Source organism: Triturus cristatus, chromosome 4_1 (assembly GCF_964204655.1).
Source record: "Triturus cristatus chromosome 4_1, aTriCri1.1, whole genome shotgun sequence".
In the NCBI taxonomy this organism is placed as follows: domain Eukaryota; kingdom Metazoa; phylum Chordata; class Amphibia; order Caudata; family Salamandridae; genus Triturus; species Triturus cristatus.
The window spans coordinates 1,142,512,268-1,142,537,363 of NC_140585.1; the positions used below are offsets into that span (position 1 = coordinate 1,142,512,268).

At 45.6% G+C, this 25,096-nt stretch overlaps 1 long non-coding RNA gene across 1 annotated transcript; it reads right to left on the minus strand.

Moving 5' to 3' along the window:
- Positions 1 to 5,973: 5,973 nt before the first annotated feature.
- Positions 5,974 to 7,576, minus strand: LOC146856203 (uncharacterized). Its single transcript, XR_014980916.1, has 4 exons — positions 7,455 to 7,576; positions 6,968 to 7,125; positions 6,782 to 6,867; positions 5,974 to 6,353 (listed from the first exon to the last, which is right to left on the minus strand). It is a non-coding gene; the product is annotated as an uncharacterized LOC146856203 (long non-coding RNA).
- Positions 7,577 to 25,096: the final 17,520 nt, after the last annotated feature.

The following is a 25,096-nucleotide window of genomic DNA, read 5'->3' on the forward strand; positions in this document are numbered from 1 at the left end:
AGATAGCCTATTGCCCTATTCCTAGTTTCCTAAACCTAAGCCTTATTCCTAATCTCATAAACCTAAACTACATTTTGAACTACTAATGCATTGCAGAGAATTATGTTTAGTTCTCCACCCCCTTTGATGGGCCAACTCAGTCTCCCTTTTCAATGCATACTACACATCCCTAGGAGATTGGGACTGTATGAGGTACATAAAGAAAGGCACAGAGAACAATAACTCCCTGATAAACTACTATCTTAGTGATATGACAGAGGATTCTGCACCCCTTCTTAAATAATCAGTCCAAGAGAGCGCTGATTAGGTAGTGCAGAGCACCTGGCTAGCTCAAGCTGGATCAAATATTATTTGTAATATAAAATTAACTTACCTCTGAGTCTATTAGCATTTTTAGAAAACAAAAATTATTTACTCAAGCAGGCCCTGTTCCCTATCGATTAGATCCGCCAGGTGATGCGTCAGCTGCTGTGCTGTGTGAGCAGCCAACTCTCCCGTGGGGCATACCCTCACCCAGGCCTGGTACTTGCTTCCACCATGAAGGGGATGTGGCAGTGGACTCAAAAAACCAGCATAGGCACCTCCGCCTCAGTAAAAATGGGGCAAAGCTGTACCCCTGCACGGCAACGGCACACACAAGGTGTGCGATTTGTGGCACTGGCACTGCAGCTTGTTCTGCTATGGGGCTGGGTGGAATAAGTAGGACAAAACAAAGCAGAAAGGAAGAACTGAAGAAAGTGCAACACAAGGAAAGGGAAAACCAAATAAAGTGCAAAAAGTCATGAAAACGTTTTGAAAAAAGACAAAAACATAAAATACACACACAGAATGACTCAAACAGATAAAAAATAAGTAAATGGGGGGTGGATAAGTGGGATAGGGGAGGATTGGCACAGATTAAAACAGATTCGAAAATAGGATCAGCACCATGCACAGAACAGCAGAGAAAGCAGGTAAAACAGAATGGCTGTGACCATGCATACCGCGTGGTGCTATTGTGCCACATTTGAGCGTGAAATGCACTACCAGCATGATAAAGACAGCGTGAAGAGCTGGGCGAGTATTTGTCCACCCGTTTGCAGAATTCTGCGGAATCTCACAGAGTTTGTTTTGTAACTCTGTGGAATTCTGCAGAGCAAAACTCAGAGGGTTCTGTCCAGATCTACTGATAACTTGGGAACGGGAACAGCTACAGAAAAAGTAAACAACTCTTTTTAATGGGTATTAAAAATCTAATTCAATCGTGAAGTTGGATTTTTAATACATATTAAGTAAAAGTAACTTATAGAAAGCTAGACTTTACCAGCTTGACCTCTCAGAAGGCAAATTGGCATAAGCCTCTGCCAGCTCTTAGCCTGTGCTCAGACTTGAATAGGTCTGAAATAAGTGTACAATACCATCCAATTGCAGACAATATCTCTGCCTGAATGGGCAGAGATGACTTCTCTGAATTCCACAGAATATGCAGAGTGGGGGCTGTGGGTCTCCTATTTAGCAGCTCAAGTGTCAAATAATGCTTGACAGATCTGTTGAACCTCATGTAATACGTGGGGTGCACTTGAAAGGGAGAAAACAGGATGTCAAGACAATTCTTGTGGATCCTTAGTCTGGTTGCCAGAGGACCCTTCTTTTAACCTACTAGACTTCTGTCTCTGGGTTTGTTGTGGGTACAGTAACTGCCTCAAACTGGATTTTACTGTTAAATATGGTAGAACACTAAAATTACCACAGTACACTGTCCACACATAACCCAAGACCCCAAAACCCAAGTGTTGTGTGGCTAAAGACTTTCATAATCTTGACAATACCATGACACAAGGCATTTGGGGCATATTTGCAGAAGGGCAAACAGCCAGCAACTGCTTTGCCAGCAACTACTGAAAATATGGGGAGTACTGGCTCAGAATCTTTTACCCCATTGGTTAGGGAGTGCCCAGGAGTCACCTCCCTCACTGGCTGGTGACAGGCAGAAATGTGACATCCCCAGGTACCCTCTTCAAAATACTTTCTGAACCTGTGGAAGATCAGAAGAGGACTGCACCTGCTGTCTCTGACCTAAGAGGAGCCCTGAAGGATTGGAACTGCTCTATCCAGTACCCATGACAAAAAAGTGGACTCCAAGAATCGGTGGGCACCCAGCTGACCAGTGGAAACTGGACTTTGACTGGACCCTGCTGTTGGCCAATGCCTGACACACTGTGAGTTTCTAAGTGCCTCCCCAGGGTTTCTAGGGGCTTTACAGGGGCACTCCTGTGGTGAATCAGGACTTAAGAGACTAAGTGCCTGATTTATATCCTGGCAGACGGCTCGTGGGTCTGCTAGAGCAATGGAGTAAGTTACTCCATTGCCCTTATGGAAGGTCAGCCCACCAGATGTATAAATGACCACATAGCTGGCAGTCATTTATAAAGGCATTGGCAGGAACTGCCTTTACGGCGGTTCTTGTCAATGCATTTTACTTTGTGCTGCAGAGCTGCATTGGAAATACGCAGCCCTGCAGCAAACAGTATTCTTTTTTTCTTTTCAAAAAGAAAATCCCAAACTGGATTAAGTAAAAAAAAAAGTAATGCTCCCCTCGCCATGGGAGGCTTGTTCCATGATGGGGGAAGCATAATAAAGATTTTAATGTTCCTTACCGCCATGATTTACCTGGCAACAAGGAACAGTAAAAAATGGTTACATGTCTGCCCATCCAAATTGGGCAGGTGGACATGTAGCTATATCTCCGACAGCACTTACTTCCCAGGGCCATCTGAGAAGTTTGGCCATAATGGAGACAGAGTAGTCACCGCTCTGTATGTATACACAAAAGACTTGTTCATTGTAGGCTCCTCAAGAAAGCTGATGTTAACAATAATAGGAATGGTGCCCATAGCTTGGGAAACGCCAATCCCTGGTTGGATAACGAGAGGCTGATGCGTTCCATCTCTAATATATACCACATATGGTGTAACCAGCCCAGGTGTGTCGGTATGTGAGTAGTATCCCAGTGAGAAAGAATGTTTTGCAGGGCCGCGCATAGTGCCGCACTAATTTGTTTACCTCTTCGAGACTTAAGGGGGAAAGTTAGAGGGTTCGGAAGGCCTAAAATCACGTAGGCTGGGAATCTAGGGAGCTCTGTATCTAAGTGAGTGTTGATGTCTGTGAGTACCTGCACCCAGTAGGCCCTGATCTTTGGGCAGTCCCATAATATGTGTAGTAGTGTACCGGGGGAGCCGCACTGTCACCAGCACAGCACTTGGACTGGTTATATTTATGAATCCGGTGAGGTGTGTAGTAGCAGTAGGATACGATCTTTGTAGCTGTCTCGATACTGGCCATATTGTGTGCGGTGTGTCGTGCCCTCTAATAAATGTCCCCCAATTCTATAGTTGTGAATTCCCTGCCGGTTTCTGCTTCCCAACGTAGTTGGCCCTTGGATTTGGGAATCTCCATTGAGGGGTTAATCAGGCGATAAAAGTCAGAGACCAGGCGTTAGCCTGAACTCCTCAACAAGAGCCAGTGTTCAAAAGGGGTGAGTTGTCTTTCTGTGAAAATAGTGGATGGACTTAGTCTACCCACGTGTACCGTTGACTTGTGTCCTCCCCTCCGTGGGATAATAATTAGAGCCTAATCTAGAATTCACCTGACTTTATAGGTGTCACGTTTTTGCAGGCTCCAATGCCTGCGCTCCGGCTCCTGCTGAAAGTTTGAATTTTTGCACACAATGGCAAGAACTGCTATTTGGCACCTCCTCTAGATGGCCCCTGCCTAAATGCTGGTGACCCCAACATGGAGCCCCCTTTATTAATGTTAGTTCTTTGTTTTTTGCTTTTCTGTTCATTGGTATATTGGTGAAAGTGGGAGTGCTGCTGCCATTCTGAAAGAATGCGTGTTGTCACACTTGCTTACTTAAGATACTGTTAGAGATGCTTCTGACATAACCTGAAATTACTGAAGCTTTCACATTGAGTCTTGCTGTACCCACAACTCCTACTTTTGTCATATCCTTGAGCATTGCTGCTGTCACTGAGTCTTGCTTTCAGTGCCCGCCTGTCTTTATGCTCTGCAACTGTAAGTGAGTGCTGCTGCTATCATATACTGTCATTTCCTGCAGCCATCACTCTGGGTACTGCTGTCAATGGATATAACTAATGCCAGTGCTCTGCTTCTTCAGGCCATCATGCACAGTGTTGTCATTCACTGGTGAACCAACTGTCAGTCTTTCTGCAACAGGCAAACCTCAAATTGAGTGGGCGGATGTGTGAAGCATAAGGTCTGTGAGAGCAGATCAACTTCAAGGGTACTTTAGGAGGGATTTCCTTCAGCAGCCTCAGGCTCCGATCATCGTCTCCCCAGCAGACAAAAGGTCAAATGTGTTAACACTTCCCTAGACTGCTAGCTAGCACTTTCATCTTCCTGCAAGAGATCATCAGGCATCTGTTTAGGTGGAGGAACATGAGCTCCTCACTAGCTGGTGATACAGGTGTTGTCCATCCCAGTGTCAGGGGGTAAGCAGGTCCATGGCCATGCTTACACATTCCATATAAATGGGTCTATGCCCAGGTCTCTGTCTGGTTATTCTCATATCTCTCAATCTAATCCTGCAGCATTGTCTTGTGCTGTGAATGTTCACCATAAGAAGATGTATTCTAATTTTTCCACAATTTCAGCTCCTTCATAAACATGGCTGACAACATTATTTACCGCAATTAATTTCTGGTGCATCATGTGCACATTTACATCATGTCATCTATAGCTAACCCCCTTTTGTTCATAAAAAAAGAAAATGTGACTGAGTACAAGTTTGGCCTAGGCATGTGTTTGCATTTTTTAATGATATTTAACCTGCAGCTCAAAGCAGTAACCAGATTATAGTTCTAATTTGCAATCTTGGCACTTTCGTGTCACAGCAGTGCACAGCCATTAAAAGAAAGTATTGGAGTGCCAAAACTGAAAAAAAAATCAACAACCCTTTGTATATTATTTGAAATGATAGAAAATACCACAAGGGCCTAATTACGAGTTCCGAACCCGTGGTGGTGGCTCCTGGACCACCAGACTGGCGAACCACCAGCCGTATTACAACTACAGTGATGGGACCGCCACAGGACAGCCACAACCGCCCGGGATCCCTGATCCTGCGGCGATGGCACAGCGGTGTGAGGTTGTAATATGGTTGGGGTGCTGCTGCGACGCCGCCAAGCATATTACAAGTTTCCTCACTCTGACCCTTTTCATGGCAGTGAGCCTGTCATGAAATGGTGGCATAGAGAAAAGTAAGGGGGTCCTACAGGGCCCCCTGTTACCTCGGTGCATGGGGTTGCATGCAGGGGGCATATGGTGTGCCCCCCTGTCTATATGCACCCCCTGTTCCTGCACAGAATGAAATGCACAACATTGTGCATTCCAGTCCTTGCATGAACGTGCTGCGGCATTCCCACAATGGTGGCCTTCCAAGTCTCTCATATGAGCCTTAGAAAGGTACCACTGCCGCAGAACTGCCCGACCTGTACTCTAGTCCGAATACGGCAGGCTGACTACAGTTTTGGCAGTGTTGCAGCGTGGCGCTGGTGTATCGGCCGCAAAACCACCAAACTTGTAATGAAGACCTGGTTTTGAATCCACAGTGGCACTTCACTGGAAATTGTGCAGTTCTAAGCAAATCACTTAGGCCCTAATTTGGATGTCGTTCGGAAAGCCTCCGACCACAAGTCGGATGCTTTCTGACCGTCAACCAAGGTTTCAAATCTGACCGCCCTATTACAATGACGGCAGTCAGATTTGAAAGTGGACGGTCAATCCGATTGGCTTCCTATGGGCACACGGAGCCTGTCGAATCAGACTATCACAAGAGATTACCAACTGCCTACAACATGAAAATATAAATAAGCCCAAAGCTGGGTCTGAATTAGATAAACAACCACAGGCTGTAACTGGCACAAGAAGGCAGAGGGACGTGAGAGGAATAATTTTCAAAACCAGTTTATTTAAACATAAAGAATCAGTATAGTAATCTTTTCAAAAAAGGAGAAAATGATGAATTCCACGGTACAGATATGTGTAAGTCCCACAAAACACAATAATACACACTTTCATTCACACAACATACTCATTTGTTCAACAAAAACATATTTACACAAAACCAAATCATTTTATAAATAGATTTAAAATCATTAACATTAGAAAGTGAACAATTTCACAAAATGAAGGTTCCAGAGGACTCGTGCTCTCCCAGTTCTTAAGGACAGACGAGTCTTCAGGTAGGCACAGAGTAATGAAAGCCAACGCACGTTTCGGTGTTGGGCCCACAGAGGGCTACACATTCATCAGGGCAAAGGAGATAGTAAATGTGTGGGACACACAATGAACACCTGCAGTTCAGTCAAAAAATAATACAAAAAGAAAGTAAGAGACTTGAAAGACATCTAAGGTTAATCTGTGGTTTAATACATTCTAATTTAACGTCAATGAATGCCATCAAACATTAAAATAATGACCGGAAGGTCCAAAGGACTATATTAAGGAAATCAGGGATCAGGGTCAGTTAGGCCGGGATTCAAATGTAGATGAAAGGATAGCCACAAGATCATTCAATTAAATTAAATAAAGCTGAGGTGCACCAAGAAAGAACTTCTCAGGTGAGGTGAATGCACATAACACAGTACAATATAACCCGTGTGCCATAAAAGTAGGAATATCACAAAAGTGCAAAAAATAGTCAGAAAAATACCAAGATAGAGAAGAACAGAAAACAATAAAGGATAGGTAACAGATGTTATTTATGAGAAGAAATCAATACCTTTAAATCAGATAGATAGTTAATGGCGGCCCTCCATAGCAAGGATAGAAATGATTCAGAGCTTCAAAGAGCTCTAAGAAACGATTCTGTAGTGGAGAGATACACAAAAATGGAGTAGAATCAGAGATAAATCATGAAAAGGCTAGGGTTAAGGTCAACGTAGCTATTGAAAACAATAAAGCTTACCCAGGAAGTTAGTTGGGCAATAAACTCCGGGTATATGAAACTTATGACAGCAACACGGCCAAAGTCCACCGTGACGTGCCCAACACGCCAAATATTAGTTCCTCGATCGATATTGGGTGCGCTTATCGAAAAAGCAGGACAGAGGAAAAGATAAGTTCCTGCAAAAAACGAGCAACAATGGAAAATAAAAAATGTTGTATAAGTAGCTAAGTAACAAATATATATGGGACAAAATGAGACTGATTGCGGGTTCTGTCAATTCATAAGTAAGTAGGGGAACACTAATAGGTGAGCTTGCAGGCACTGGGGAAAATCATGATAATTTAAACCTAGGTGCAAGGATCAAAACCCAAGGCAGAAATTGCTTACGTATATTTCTCTTTAGTGAAAAGCCAAATTACAGCGTTTCAGGGGTAGAGTAGGGAAAATGAAACCAGATGGAAATAATCACATACAAGATCCAAGGGGCGCACAAGGACGTTCTTACCTTGGTAATTTAGTCACGATAGAGGGAAGAACGTGATAATATCCTCCACTGAGGTGCAGAAATGTTTCCGGGATAGTTTCTCCGAAAGTCGGTATTTAAATGCTGTGCAGAGTCAAAGAGGTAGGACGGTAGGGGATCACGTGAAAGCGAACATGAATCTAGAAAAAAAAAATGGAACTTAGCCCAGGAAGTTGTATGGACTCAAAATAAGGCGACCGTGTTAAACCAGCACGAATTGAGAAAAACACAGTCAAAAAATAAAAGTAAAACAATGAAGGATATCATGGAAGTGCTACGTGAAATAAATGTGTTGAAAAAAATATATAGAGCTGGCAGTTAACTGTGCCTCATAGTAAAAGAGTCTGAAAGGCCAGCAAGCACTAGATAGGGGCATGTTAATTAAAGTAAACAAATCGGTCAATAACACGAAACAATCATTGCTGTGCAAGTTTCATTTAAAGCCAAGACAGACAACAGCACTAGGAAGTAAAACGAAATAGGTAAAACCAACTATGGCAGCTACAAAAGGGATCTGAAAGGCTGATACCGGTATCCTCACCGTGAGTGCTTTAGCCGCCAGGAAAAAGATGATCAGGTAATTTGATCCGAGTAGAAATACAAATACACAGAATGAAATGCACAACATTGTGCATTCCAGTCCTTGCATGAACGTGCTGCGGCATTCCCACAATGGTGGCCTTCTAAGGCTCTCATATGAGCCTTAGAAAGGTACCACTGCCGCAGAACTGCCCGACCTGTATTCTAGTCCGAATACGGCAGGCTGACTACAGTTTTGGCAGTGTTGCAGCGTGGCGCTGGTGTAGCAGCCGCAAAACCACCAAACTTGTAATGAAGACCTGGTTTGAATCCACAGTGGCACTTCACTGGAAATTGTGCAGTTCTAAGCAAATCACTTAGGCCCTAATTTGGATGTCGTTCGGAAAGCCTCCGACCACAAGTCGGATGCTTTCTGACCGTCATCCAAGGTTTCAAATCTGACCCCCCTATTACAATGACGGCGGTCAGATTTGAAAGTGGACGGTCAATCCGATTGGCTTCCTATTGGCACACGGAGCCTGTCGGCCACATAATCCCGCAAGACCGGTGTTTCCGCCATCTGGATTATGATGTTGGTTTCTGACAGACTTTCCATGTCGGGCTTCCTGACATGGAAAGCCAGTCAGAAAGTCCCCTGTAAATCTCTACACTGAGTGGCAGGCACCGTGAGGTGTCTGCCATCCGGTGCAGCGGTTTACAGTTACTCCCATTTCTCTATGGGAGCTTGTGTGTGGCCAGGTTCCGACTGCTGCACAAGCTCCCGTAGGGAAAGGGGAGTCCGCGACCGCACCATGTGCAGTTGCATCGTAATTGTGCTTTCAGACCGCAGACCCGAGGTCGGTCGGTTACGAAACCAAAGGGATGTCGTTCAGAGGCAACTCCCACCAACATTCTAATAAGACCCTAATCTGTCATAATGGCGTGTAACTGGATTATTCAAAGATTTAAACTCTCACTTCGTGTAAGCAGTCACACTCTCCAAAATGTACAATGCTCCCATATTCCCCAGCTAGGTCTGTGCTATATAAATATAAACACAAACATGTTTTACATTGTTTATTTATCCCTCTTATTCCACTCTGTAAATGCCCCTTCCTTTTGAGTTCTTTGAGAACCCCTCATTTCATGCCATTCTGATAGAAGCCCCGTAAAATTTTTCTTTATCCCAGTACACATTCCACACCTTTAATACGGTTCCTAAAAGTCTACTTCTCGATGTCTGTGGGAGCACTTTCCGTCATTTACTAGGAGATCCGCCATAACTTGTTTGTTTTTTATGTGTCTTACATTGCTTTTAGTATGAAAAGACACCTTTCAATAAGGCTTCAGGGCCTTCTTTTTTATGTGTTAGATATGCACTTAGGCACAAGATTCTCTATGTACCAAACATCGCTCTGACAGCCAATACTCGCAGGTCTGGTGGAACTGCTCCAGCATTGCTTACTGTCTGAGTGGAAATTATTAGCAAAGCCAATAGATCTAGCATTAATGTGCTGAAGCCTAAAAGTACAGACATGCACAAATGCTGTTTGCATGCGTTAGCACATTAAAGCCAGACATATTGGCAAGGTGTGCTCTCATACTGGCTCTGAGGACGTCACTGCCCGCATTGCGTGAAGTGGTAGCCCCACCACTGTGGCCTGAAGTACTGCCCCCCCTTTTGTTTTTGTTTTTTTCCTCAGTCTCTTCTTGAATTTATTCTGTCTGATAGTCAAAGTGGGGTAGTGTCATTTTAAACTGTAGCTGTACCTTGCTGTAAAATAATATCTACTTCCTTATTTACAGCGGTTCTCTTTTTCTTTTAGGTCACATGGTTGTATTGCTGTGTTTACCCTACCAAATACTTGCACGTGCAGCTGTGACTTGTCGGATGGGCATGTGGCCAACTAGAGTCGGGAATCGTAGCCGCATAAATGAGTTTGGAGGAAGATAAGATACTGTATCCTATGAAAACCTTTTTCTAACATCTATTGGCATGTTTGCTGCTGACTTCCAGGAAAGACTGTAGCTGATTCAGTCATTTGAAATCATGAGATACCTCCTACTCCTGACCGCCCCCAGAGCAGTGCAACCTCACCAAAGCAGAGAAATGTATCATGCTCTCAAGATGGTCTCTTAATTATTCGGGAAGTTTTAATGGTTAAGTTGCTTAATGTGGAATCTAGAGATTTTGATTCAAACCCCTACTAGGCCGCATGATTACGTTGCCTAGATATAAATAGGTAACAGCTGCACTGCTAGGAAAACATTCTGGGCCATATGTACAATGAAGTGGCGGAGAGAGATGCAAGGCTGGACCATATTTACAAGAATGTGGTGCAGCCTTGCGTTTCCCCCTGCGATGGTGCTAAGTTTAGCAACTTAGCGCCAACAAAGGCACCCTTGCACCATAATGCAAGAGTGTCTGCGTGCAGGGGAGGATTGTTTATGTGCAGGAAGGTGTCCCTTCCTGCATTATAAACAATCCTAAAATGCAGCACACACGAAAGTGGCAAAATGTAACTTTTTTTAAAGGGTTGTACATAAACAAACCATGGCATCGAGGAGAAACAATGCATTTCTCCTCATTTCGCCAACTTAAGACCAGGCTTTCCCTGGTCTTTTAATGTTGGCGCTGCTTCCTATGTACGCCACCCTTGTACATAGGGGGCAGCGTCAAGATTAATGAGTTTTGCTGTGGAACGCCCACCGCAACACCCACTGCCCACCCATTTCACGCTAACCATAGAATGAAAGGGGGCCTTATGTACAAGGCAACGTTAAGTGGCTTAACGCTGCCTTGTACATAAGGCGCAGCCCCTATCACCACCACAACGTCCAAAAAGTTGACATTGTGGTGGCCGCTAGGGGTTTGTACATATGCCCCTCTGTGTTTAGAGCATTTCGGTGGGCTGTGCACATGACAAAAAGCCCATCTGGCCGCTTGTAGGATGCCACTATGGCACACTTCAGTCAAAAATTTCCAAAAACCTAGGCTTTAGCCCGCACCCAACCAGGGGTATTCAATTATCTAAAAAAAAAATGTGCATAAGTTACATCAATTTAATCTAAATTGAGCACATTGCATGATTGTTGATTATCCTGAAGATCTGGCATGGAACTCTGTTGGGCACCAGTGCCCTAAACCTCTTGCACCCTGACCCCTGAGAGTGTTAGAGGAATTGTTAAGCACATTCTCTGGGAGGTTCAAATATCGGGAGGGTGGAAAAAATAGTCCTTTGCGCTGTAACACGTTCTATCAACGTGCTTCCTAATGGGTACATACAGGCCATAGCCCTTCTGTGGCCAAGAACAATTTTCTTATCCTGTGAATGAATTCCCAGGGCTGCTGAAAATAAGAGTGCTTGCAAAAGTTCTAAGGCACGAATATTGGGCTCCATAAATAGATGGTTGTTATCCTTCAGTGTATATTTGTACAAAACATAACTGTCTCTGTGAAAGTCTACCGCCAAACCATATTGCTCACTGTGCACTTTATCAAGTGGTTTCTCTCTGGAAACAAGGTAGAAGCGGTGCATAGTCACATTTCACATTAGAATCATCAAGCTGTTAGCTTCACGGATCTTATCAAAATATGTATGTCATCATCTAAAGTTAGGGCTGCTAAAATTATGGCTTTATCACTTAAACATAAACAACGCTCAAAGGCAAGATGGCATTTGTGAAGCGCTTAAGCCACACACATACAACTTCAAAGAACTGAGGGTAACAGGACTTGAGAAAAGGGAGAGCACAGGGAATGTGATGTTATGCCATGTTAGTGCTTCCATACTGTTTAATGCTGCTTTTAGGCTGCTTAAAAATGTTTCCGGGAACTGGAAAATCCAAGGTGCGAGAGCAGTGAAGTTCTCTTATGTATGTAAGGATTCTCACACCTGTGCATCCTGCAGTCTGAAAATCAGGGGGAAGCCAATCTCCAGTCTATGCTACTCCACTCTATGTCACTCCACTGTACTACACTCTATGCTGTTCCACTGTATGCCACTTAATCAAATGCCATTCCACTGTTTACCTCCCCACTGTATGCTACTCCACTCTTTGCCACTCCAGTGTAACCACTCAACTCTATGCCACTCCACTCCATTCTATGCTATTACTTTAAACACCACTCCACTCTGTGCCACTCCATTATATGCTATTCCACACTACCATACTCCACGGTACACCACCCTAAGCTACGTCATTTTACTGTGCACCGGTCCACTCTACACTATTAGTCAATTCCACTCTACGCCAATCCACTGGACACCACTCTACTCTAGTCAATTGCCCTGTGTACCACTCCACACTTCGCTCTAAACTGTATGCCATTCCACTGTACTCTACTCCACTCTATGCCACTTTAGTGTGCAACACGCTCCTTCACTCTATGTAACTCCACTCTACAAAACTCTGCTACCCTATATGTCAATCTACGACACTCTTCACCACTCCATCCTGTACATTCCACTGTCCAACTCTGTACTCCACTCCATGCCTGTACACTCCATTGTACAACACTCAACTGCACTCTACAAGACTGTCCAACACTCTACATTACAACACTCCACTCTACTGTATAAGACAACACTTTAATGTATGACAGTTTACTCGCCTTTATGTTACGCAACTGCACTCTACTCCACGCTGTGGTGTAGTGGTCTAGTGATGTGCGCGCCGTCCCGTGACGTCACAGGATGTCCGGTGGTGGCCATTTCGGGGAGTTAGTTCGAGCGCCGGTTTCGAACTGTACGGAGCTCCGAGCCGGCGTTCCTGTGTAGGAATAAAGCACGTATCACCGCACCACGTGTACGAGTGGTTATTGGTAAGAGAGGCAGAAGGGCGCAACATTACAATGGCGACGAGCTGGTGATCCAAAAGGGGGATATCAAGAGTCACCCGAGTTGAACCCCGCAGCACCTGCAGCCCATTAGCAGCCATCTCACGTCCCACAGGAGCGCGGCAGTGCAACGGAGTCAGCGAGCGCCAGCCCTAGCGCGAAAGGACCCCAGGCGGCGCCTACCTACGCGCCGCAGTGGGAAAACCCCGCAAAGCAGTGGCCCAACAGGCAGTGGCACGGTGCATGTCCCACCCCACTGTGTAGAGTGCGGAGAGCACCTTGGAAGAAGCAAGCAGCAGCCCCGTGGACGGGAGCAGTCCTGGCACGGAGGACGACGGCGGAAGCGGCGGAAGCGGCGCCAGCGGAGAGGAAGAGACAGTGAGCACACCCACGACCGGAGGAAGTAGAGCTAGCAGCAGGAGAAAGATGGCCTCCCAGATGTGCTCCTTAACAAACCCGGTACCGTTCTTAGCCAAGCCAGGAGCACCCGAGATGCCGTGGGAAGACTGGAGGATGTATTTCGTCAACTATCTAGAAGCACTTGAGGAGGAGAGCGACACACCATACACAAGTTCACGGCGGAAGAAGATCCTCCTGCACAACCTGGGCCCGGCTGGACAACGGGTATACCAGGACTTGGTGAAGGCAGATAGACCAGCAGCTGATGACGACGTGTTTCGACACGCGTTGGAGGATCTGGACGCTCACTATCGGCCAGTGGTGTGTACGGCGATCGACAGATACAACTTCTACCACCGGAAACAAGGCAAAAGCGAAACAGTCGACGAATATGTAGCAGCCCTACAAAAACTAGCTCTAACATGCAAGTTCGGAAATCTCCAGGAAGACCTGATAAGGGACCAAATCATAATGCACACCGTGAACACGAGTATCCAAGAGAAACTATGGGCCAACGGGGACGCGCCACTGAAAATGGTGGTGGCACTAGTAAAGAAGGCAGAACTGTCCAGAAGATGCGGGGAGGCGGCCAAGCGCGAGAGTCCCCCAGGACAGACCGTGTGCAAGGTAGAGGACCGGAGGACGACAGACAACAAACAGCCGGTGGGGCCACAGGGCACACGATCGAACAGAAGATTCGACCCCAGGACGCAAAGAACGCAAGGACAAAGGCAGAGTACCAAGACGGCCTGCTACAGGTGCGGCAGCGACAACCACGCAGCCAGTGATAAACGATGCCCAGCGTTCGGCGCCAAATGCCTGTATTGCGGACTCTTCGGGCACTACGAAAAGGTGTGCAGGAGGAAATCCCAAAGGCAAGAAGTGAAGTTCGTAGCCCAGGGGATGCGGGAAGAAGACGACGACGAAGGAGAAGCGGAAGAGAATGAAATCCTGATCATAGAAGAGCAGGTGCTGGGCATAGAGGCAGTAACGGACAGAAAACCCAGGTGCGACATGAGCATTGGAGGAATACAGACCACCATGGTGGCCGACTCAGGGTCGCCCTACACCATAGTGCAAAGAAAGATATGGGAGGAAGACTTCGCACCGAAAACGACCTATTACTTGAGGCCCACGGACATCCATCCCGTGACCTTCACGGGAGAACCGATACCCATGGTAGGGTACTGTCCGCTCACCTTCGAATTCCGAGGCCGCACATGCGAAGGAAAACTGTATGTGGCGGAGAAAGGACCATCGGTGTTGGGCTGGAGAGATCAAGCAGCGTTGGGCATAAAGTTGAACCCAGGTGGGCACATACAAGTTCTCATGACGGATGACGGCCCAAACACGGAAGGAAGGCGGTGGAAAGAGGAGTTCCCGGAAGTGTTCAAAGACACCATCGGCCGCATGGCGAAGTTTACGCACAAAATACAACTGAAAGAAGGAGCAGCACCAGTGTCCCACAAGGTGCGCAAAATACCCTTCCGCGTGCGAAGTGCCGTGCAGGAAGAATTACAGAGGTTAGAGGATAATGGCGTAATCGAGGCGATAGACAATGCGGAATGGCTGGCACCCTTGGTCGTGGCGCAGAAGCCCAACGGGAAGGTGAGACTGTGTGTCGACCTTAGAGAGCTGAATAAGAACATCGTCGTCGACAAGTTTCCCTTGTCTAGAATCAACGAGATGCTGGCAAAGACCCACGGAGCACAGTGGTTCTCCACGGTGGACCTTACATCCGCATACCACCAGATTGCCCTGCATAAGTCATGCAACCATCTAACATCCTTCATAACACCGTTCGGGTGCTATAAGTTCCTGAGGATGCCGTTCGGACTTGCGTCCGCGGCAGCGGTCTTCCAGAAGCTGATGCATAAGCTATTCCACAGGAAGACGGGCATCCAATACTTTCAGGATGATATCTTAGTGATGGGAGCCACCCGAGAAGAACACGACAAGAGACTGGCAGAAGTCCTAACGGTGTTGCAGCAGAATGGGCTCACCGCCCAATGGGACAAATGCAAGTTCAGTGTGAACACCGTCACCTACCTGTGCCATGAAATAAGCAAGCACGGCATAGAACCCAAGTCATCAAATGTCGCCGCCATCAGGGATGCGCCCACACCATCGAGCAAAGAGGACGTACGTACCTTCCTGGGCATGGCGGAGTTTTATAGCAAATTCGTAGCCCACTTCGCCTCTAAAACGCATCTCATGAGGTCACTCCTCAAGAACAAGTCCACCTTCGTGTGGACGGGAGAGCATCAGCAGGAGTTCGAGGAGATGAAGAAAAACATCAGTGAGGCGGTGCCGATCCACGGATATGATCCGGAAGCCCCCACCATGCTGACGACAGATGCCAGTGATCGAGGGCTGGGGGCAGTCCTCATGCAAAAGAGGGGGGTGTAACTACGATCAGTTTCGCATCTCGGGCGCTAGCGCCGAACGAAAGCATGTTCAGCGTCATCGAAAAGGAGATGCTAGCAGCTGTGTTGGCGATGGAGAGGTTCCGGCAATTCCTATGGGGAGGACGGTTCTTGCTGCGAACGGATCACAAGCCGCTAGTGAAGGTACTCACGTCAGGGCGGCACGAGCACGCTACTCCGAGGATTGCGAAAATGACGCTCAGGCTGTTAGACTATGTCTACGACGTGGAATACCTACCAGGCCACCGCAACAGTGTGGCGGACTTCCTGAGCAGGGCTGCGGCCAAGGAGATCGCGGACATTCAAGAAGAAGGAGGCTGGGAAGACTATGCGGTAGCTTTCACAGGCGACCATGAAAGAGCAATAAGTGCCCAAGAATGGGAAGAGGAGTACAGCAATGACGAACAGTTGAATGCAATCAAAGCATACGTAACTAAAGGATGGCCTGAGAAGAGGTTGTTGAGTGAGGAGCTAAAACAGTTCTGGGAAGTGAAGGAAGAACTGTCCCTAGGAGACAACCCAGGGTTCTTGCTACGCGGCAACAAAGTGGTTCCTCCCATCTCATTGAGACAACGCATACTATCACTCACCCATGAAGGACATTTGGGCATCGTAAAGACCAAAGGAAGAGCCAAGGAGGACTACTGGTGGCCGGGGATCGATCTAGCGGTAGAACGGCATGTACGAGGGTGCGAACACTGCATCAAAGCAGACAAAACACAAAAGATGCTAAGACCACCACTGGGCAAATTTGCGTGCCCGGATAACCCGCGGGAGGAGATCTCCATCGACGTCCTGGGACCCATCACGGATGCGAACGAGATCCAGAAGTACATTACCGTAGTGGTAGACCGGTATTCCAAGTGGCCGGAAGTCCATGTGGCAGACAACGCGGAGACGGAGACGATTCTGGAATTCCTGACGGATATCTTCATAAGGGAAGGGATACCCAAAGGGATTCTGAGTGACAACGGCCCGCAATTCACCTCCAGCAAATGGGGCACATTCATGGACCGAAACGGAATTTCCATCCGGCACACTCCCATCTACCACCCAGCTGGGAACAGTGCGGCGGAGACGTTCAACAGAGTGATCATGGGTTCTGTCCAAGCCGCCATAAGCCAAGGGAAGGACTGGGAAAAGGAGTTGAAAAGGCTGATGTGGGCGTATCGTATCACCCCCACGTCGACGGGGTACAGTCCCTTCCGGGTGCTTAGGGGGCGAGAACCCTTCACGAAGGACAATGTGGCCTGGAAGCGACTCACCGTACAGAGCCATTGGTCCCCAGCGGTGATGCGGAAAAATTGGGAGAAGGCACAAGCAGTGTACACAGAACACTACGACAGGGCACACAACACGAAGGAGGTGGCCCTGGGAAAAGGGGAGTGGGTGAGAGTCAAGCTACCCACCATGCAAAAGAAGGGAGACAGCAAGTTCACACCACCGTTCCAGGTGCTGGAACCATACTCACGATCGGCGCTTCTCAGCGACGGGAAGATATGGTCACAGGACCGCATGGCGAGGTGCTTACCGGCAGGAGAGAAAACAGTGGCGGAAGCGACACCTGCAGAGACACCTTGCAAGGCGATGAGTTCCGCAGAAGAGGGGGAAAGCCCCCCAAGAGACATGGGACGTAGTCCCCAGGCAGAGAGGAGACACAGTGCTGGAGGGAAGAAGGAGCAGGAAGGAGAAGCCCGAGAGGACAGAGCGGGCAGTGCAAAAGGACAGGCAAGCCGGGAAGGTGAAGAAGGGACACCTGACCTACGGGGCATGACCACCACCCCGAAAACAGGTGAACCTGACCGGTAGACGAGACGGGGAAGAAGAATCATACTGCCCCGGAAGTTTGGAGAATATTGCATGGACAACAAGTAAGACTGTACTAGTTACAGGGGATTTTCGCGGGATGTTGTTTGGTAAAAGGGGGAGATGTGGTGTAGCGGTCTAGTAATGTGCGCGGATTCGAACTGTACGGAGCTCCGAGCCGGCGCTCCTGTGTAGGAATAAAGCACGTATCACCGCACCACGTGTACGAGTGGTTATTGGTAAGAGAGGCAGAAGGGCGCAACATTACACACGCCACTCTATTAATGTCACACCAATACGCTATATTATACTTTACTCTACACTACTTTAGCCATTCCACTCGACTCTGCTCGACTCTACTCCACTGTATGAAACTTTACCTTACTCTATGCTATTCTACTACAATCCACTCTACGCAGTTCCACTGTATGACACCCTATTGTATTCTATTCTACTCCACTGTACAAGACTCTACACACTGTATGATACTCTCCAACACTTTACTCTACTCTATACCCCTACACTCCACTGTACAACACTCCAATACGCTGTATGTCACAGTACAACACTCTACATCACTCTAATCCCATCCATTCTACACCATCCTAATATACTCTAGGACATACCACTCCACTCCTCTCTACTACATGTCACTCCACTATGTGAAACTGTACTCCACTCTATGACACTCTCCTCCAATGTACGACACTCAATGACAGTTCACTGTATAACACACCACTCTGCAACACTCCGCTGTATGACACTACATTGTACAAGACTCTCTGCCACTCTACTGTACAGCACTCCACTCAACAACTCTGACTGTACGACACAGTACTCAACTGTAAACCACTTTATGCCATTACACTGTACAACACTTTACTCCACTCTGTGCCACTCTACGACACTCAGTAGCCAAGCTACATGAACTAAACTCACGCCTTCTCCATGCACTGCTTATACCATTTTATATTATCTTACTTATACCATCTTAAATAACATAATTTACAACAATTGTTATGACATTGCAAATCATATTTTTTGTGAGAACACAGTGCATGGTAGAGGGGCAAGTTATAGATAATGTAGTATGGCCATCGAGTAGAATACACTGTGTATTGGGGTGTGTGAATTATAATAGCTTGAAGATGTTGTATAAATTATAAATTAAAAGTATAAGTTTGCAATTTAACATTTTTGTGTTAATTAAGTTTGGTATGTAGTTAAAGAATAAATAAAGTTATATTAATTTGAAGGTAGTGTGTGAACTATAAATGTAAGGTAAAACCATATCTTTAGAATTTGTAATGTTTGTGTATTTTAACTTTCGTTTGCATAGAATAAGTCAAGTTTTCTTAAGTATAAAAGAGCTTTAACTTTTGTTTTTTTCATTGAACTTCAATGTTTTTTTATAAATAAAAAAAAATCTATTCCGAAACGTGAAATTTACTGTTGTCGAAAGGAGTGGTTATAAGTGCAATGTGGTACAGTAGAGTGGATGACAGTGTTTTACAGTGTACTGTTGTAGAGTGTACTGTCGTCAAGTGGAGTAGAGTGGATTATGGTACAGTGGAGTGGCATATAGTGGAATAGCGTACAGTGGAATGGTGTACAGTGGAGTGGTGTAGAGTCTAGTGTGGTAGAATAACAGCAAGCAGACGTATAAATTCTACAACATTTCTACTTGTGCAACTAAGCAAAACTGTTTGGTAAACTTCAGGATTAACTTAAGAACAGCAGTCTTTGCGAGTCATCCTTAGCCCTAATCTTTCTTCTACTAAATGGCAACCTTACTCTTCCACTGGAACCTTGGCATTAGGGAATCTTACGAATTCAGAATAAAGCAAAGTTCAATAAAGTTCAGTCAATAAAAAAAAGGGCAGAATTAGCATAGTGTTGCATTGCCATTATGTCACCCAAGGCAATGGAAGGGCAACACAACACTAAAGTCAGATTTACCAAGCAACGCAAGACCACCTTGCAGCCATGCCTTACTCAGCACCGGGAGGAGTTCTATGTATGGAGCATGGGTGTTCTCACGCATCCATGCGTGGATTTTTACTCATTCCTAGATTTTACATGAGTAGATGATCTGGGAATGCGTCCAAATGTTACACTTTCCCTGGGGAGTTGTAATAAGGAGAAATATATTTATTTCTCCTAGTTGTTTCATCTTTCTGCATGTGCAGCTTCCTGCAGCTTACATAGAAAGAGGAAAAAGCCTCAGTGGATTGTTTTTGTGCAGGAAGATGTCCCTTCCTGGTCAAAAGCAATCCTGCCTACAGCACAGACCCTCTTGTGCCCTTGTATTGGCGCAAGGCAACACATTGTGTGGCAGCACAAGGAGTGGACAGGAATTCTCCGCGTAATGTTAAATATGGCACATTCCTGCCCTCTCCCTTTTATGCGGTGCAGCAAGGTCTAAAACTGAAAGTTTGAAAAATCTTGGGCACAGCTCATTAGAATGGTGATGAACAATTCACAGGTCTAAGGCTTTCATTGAAACATTCAATTATAGAGGTTCTCCAGGCTCAGTTCTCCGTTCCTCCAATTATAAAAGATTAGATCAAGTTTATTTGCGGCATAGTATGTCCATTCCAATGCTGAGTACCGTAGACAGGGCACCCTGGCTACTTTCGATCCCCTTAATACTGGCTATGCATCTTTGCTGTCACTCAATCCACATGCATCAGTCTCCTCAGTGACAGTCTGCAGAATACATTCAACCAGCAGGCTCAATCTCAGTCTCTCTTGCCTTCTTGGCCGCTCTTTCATTTCACGATCACCCCTGGTCACACTACTCGGCCCTGCCCCAGGATCAGCGTTGTCAACCTACAGGAGGACTCTGGGCCTCTTGAGTGCACAATTCACCCCCGCTCTGCTCCTTTCGGGTGACCACAGGACTGTGGTTGCGAATCAGTGGCAGGCATTACCACTTCTTCATTCAGACATCTCACTCACTGGGTGGAAGATGCATGAATCCAGTGGGACAGTCCAACACACTTGATGGCTGTGATCACTAAAATGACCTGGAGGCACCTTTCCATTGAGATTCCACGCATGACTTCCAAACGTGCTTTTTCACAAAGACCCAATCCCCCAGGATTGAGGTGATGGCAGTGCTCCTGATGCAGGGAAACGGTTGCAGCTTCAGCCTGGAGAGAGATAGAATGCACCACATCAGCCAGCTCTTTTCAGAAGTTGAGGATCATATCATCTGAGACATTCACAAGCACATTTGAAGGCAGAACAGGCAACCCCATATCTCTAACCATAGGAATGAATAGGAATTGCAAGCCCAATTTGCGAGTACCCAATAGGTACTCGCAAATTGTGCATGCAATTTCAAGGGTGTCAAAAGGACACCCTGTTGCACCCCTGAAATATGCATGTGTTCACATGTGGCGCACATACATGCCCTAAGGGCATGTATGTGCACCACATGGCACTTAGAAAAATGCTAAATTGTGCATTTTTCTAAGGATTTGCAATATACCACCAATATGAAGTTGGTGGTAAATTTGAGATTCCTTAAAGCAGGGTCGCAATTAAAAAAGCGCTTCCTGCATCGCTTTTATTGCAAATATCTAAATGCATTTGCAAAATAGGTAATCGCAAAAATTGCGATTCCCTATTTTGCAATTGCCTTTTGGGATGATACATCCCAAAAGGCTTTTCCCCGTTCGCAAATGGGCCAATTTTGCAAATTGGCCTGTTTGTGAATGAGAAAACGCTTAATACATCTGGCCCGTGGTCATTACTTTGAAACAAGGATTAAACCAGTTCTGCCTAAATAGCTTAGGTATAGCATCCTTCTCTAGGCGTGCAGGACCCTGAAAGTGTCTAGCCATCAGGGATAACAAACTAGTTGGCAACACAGGTCTTCCATCTGCTGAAACCCAAATCTCATTTTCACCCTCACATAACCTTCTCTGAGCCAAACCTGCTGCTCAATTTCCGATGCTTCTTCCTGTAATCTTTTGACCTCATCCAATGTATCTGCAATAGCCGACAACATGTTGAAATTTGTCTCATTCTCAGCTTCATTTGAATAGTCCTCATTAAATGCACAGGAGCCATGAGCACAGTACTGGGCAATCTCATCAGCATACCGGATACCAGCTGTTACATAATCATTTCTACTCCTGTGTGCTGTGCACTTCACAGCAATTTCTTGATGCCTCAAGCAGTTTCATAACATATTCTGCATTTCTGAAAGGGCATCCTGATAATGTCATAAATACCCTTTGTGACCACAAATGTCCGAAATCATGGACAACACCAAAGCTACACTGACGATCTGTTAAGAAGGTAACCTTCATTTGATATGAAACTCAGCAAGCTCTAGTAAGAATGACCAATTCAGTGACTTGGGCGAAGGTTACTCCACATGCACAAGAAGCCTCCACTACACTTTTTATGATGCGAACTGAACACACAGCTCTCAAGTTTTCGCCGTCATCTGTCAGGCAAGAGCCATCCACAAATAATACATTATCAAGCTCTGAATGGGTTCATCCTTGATTTCGGGCCCCGGCTAAATGCACAATTCTATGATAATCATGCTCAACTTCCCTCAATCAGTTTCAGTCTCATCAGGGGTAAAGGTGTAGCGGGATTGAGGCTAAAACAGCTACCTTCAACGTAATGTTTTCAGCAGCTAATATAACCTGTTCATTCCATGTGAGCGGCCTACTACTGGTCAAAGGTTGGGTCTTAGTACAAGGAAGAAGCACTTCAACTGGGTGTGGTACTATCACTATCAGAGGATAGCCCATAACTATGTTTTTACTTTGCTCGAAGCTAACACCTACTGCAGCAACAGCATTGAGGCATCCAGAAAGTCCTGCAGCTCCAGGGTCAAGCGTAGCTGAGAAATAAGCAACGGGTCCCCGGGCATCACCATGTTTCTGGACAAGCACTAAGAGAGTGCAGCCCTCCCTCTTACTGCAAAACAATACAAAGTATTGCTATAATCTGGAATTCCTAAGACCGGGACTCTGCAAAGACTTTCTCTCAACTCTAGGAAGGCATTCATGCTTTTGTTGTCCCATGGTATTAGATTAGACACATCCTGGTACGTCAATCTCTGTAGTGGCTTTGCCACTAAGGAAAAGTTGGGCATCCACTGACAACAGCAGCTCACCATTCCCAGAAACTTCCTCACCTCTCTCTGCATAGTTGGATGGTTCTTTTGCAAAATGGCTGAAATTCTATCTTTTGACACATTCCTTGCTCCATTCTCAATGTGATATCCCAGATACAGGGTCTCTTTCTGGCAGTACTGAAACTTACTTAGCGACACCTTGTGTCCTTTTTTGGCCAGATGATAGTATCTTGTCTGCATGCTTCTTGTGATATCAACGCTACCAACTGGTCATCGATGTACTGCTCAAGGACTGAGTTATATTGCAATTTTGAATGTCTCCAGATTTTTTTTAAGATCTGGTTGAAGATCGAGGGACTTTCTGTATACCCTTGCGGACCTCAGCACCATGCCAAAAGTCTATTTTGGAATCAGAAAGTGAGGACAAACTGACTCTCTTTGTACCGTGAAATGGAAAAGAATGATTGACACAGATCAACAACTGTTAACCATTTAGCTTCACATGGAATCTAAAACAATATCACAGACTATTCAGTGACACGGGACAATGATGTTGATCATTTTCATAAGGCCCTGCGTTATGCAGTATTTGTCTCTAGGCTTCTGCAAGTCCATAATAGAAGAATTACATGGCTTTCCCATGATCTCTTTTCAATATTCTGTGCTGGATCATGGACTCAATCACTGGAGCAATTCGAGCTATTGTTTCTGGTGTGAGGTTTTACTGTGGCATTCTGGAATATTCAGCATTTGGCTTAACATTGATTCAAACAGGTTTACGCTTTTAATGAGCCAGATATCTTTGCCTGGGAAATCCCAGACCCGAGGCTTTACAGTGTTTTTCAGGTCAGCTGGTAACTCATCTATAATCATTAGGAGGAACAGCCCAACGGCTGTTCCTTCTTTAGCTATTTTAAAATCTACATCTTCATTGTGAGTTTGCAACTCGACACCCTCCTGTGTACAGTAAATAGTGCAATTTAACTTGCACAATAGGGCACATCTTAGTAAATTGACAGGTCTGGAATCATATATCAAAAATTGGTGTTCTTCAAAAGAACCTCTTCTGACTGGGACCTTCTCTGACATAGGTTTTGTCATCTGTTTATTCACAACACCTATAACTTGGATCTGCTTTCACGAGAGGGGTAGGTTGGGAACTTTCACTATTATAACAGTGGAATTGATAGCACCAATATCAATCACTTCACCTTCCACAATTTGCATCTGGTCTACCGCCAAGATTGTCCCAAGTACGCAAATCCCCCCTCAGGCACTGTCATTGTGTTTGATCAGAACCGTAGCCACCAGAAGACTGCGAACTGTTGGAATGTAGCTTAATTCTCAAAAGGGTTCAAGTTAGCTCTTGGAACCTGGTGTGTTCACTACTGAACCTCAGATTCCCCATATTCTGTGGGGTCATAGCGACTTGGGAGACTTGCATCATTTGGGCTTATGGCATATTAGGATTCAGTGGTCTCTGCATCTGCACATTTAGCATCTGCATAGAATTACCAATCTGCAGTTGGCCCTCAACAGACACCCGGGTAGGATTCAATCAGCACTTCTGTTCTAGTTGCCCAGCTTGTTACAATAATGACAGGGATTAGACCTCTTCAATTTCACCACATCTATCAGCATTCTCGGATCAATCAGGATGACAAAACATTTACCTTGAAGAACACCATTTCCGCCCTGCACATCTGTCCTCTGACTTGAAACTCAACACCTTGCATTCCATCCACATTTCCCACATAGGGGTCATTTTGTAATCCCTTCTGCTCAAGCTAAGGTTGAGCAAGCATTAACTTCTCCTTAATCCTCTTCTGTTTCATCTCTTGTTCATCACTGCATAAATTTACATGCCATCAAATCACATTCTGCTGAATATGTTAACTAATCTCCGGGCTCACCCCAGCAACAAACTATGACCCAAAATTACTCCTGTCTCCACTCTCTGGGTCATTAACACCACTATACTGTTGAAACACCTTCAACAATCGCTCATTAAAAGCATGCCCCGATTCTTTAGCCTCCTGCATAGTCCAATTGATCTTTAAACAATCAATATCCTTCTGCTGAACCTTGCTTTTCAGAAAAGTGATTTCTTGGTCATATACTTCTTAATCACTATTGAAGATGGCCCATTCATCTGAGCTACTCTCTGTGACTCAGCACTGGGCCACTGTATGATGCTGAAAAAGTGATTAAAATCTTCCCACAAAACATTTGAAATCTTCACAAATTGACCAACCTGAGTGTACCACAAGTCGGAATTCTGCCTCAATTTTGGCAACTGGGTTGTGAATGTCACCCAATCACCTTGATTCCAGGGCACATGCACCTATCTCCTCCATGTAGCTCCCTGAGGGGGAAATTCTCCACAGTGGCACCATCTGGGAGTGTTGGTGGGTATCTTTTTTGTTCCCCCAACATCTTCCTTTTTTTCCATTCCTCCTCTTTTTTACCATCAATCTCTTAACTTGCCTAAATTACTTCATTTCTGTATGCTACCAATCAATTTCTT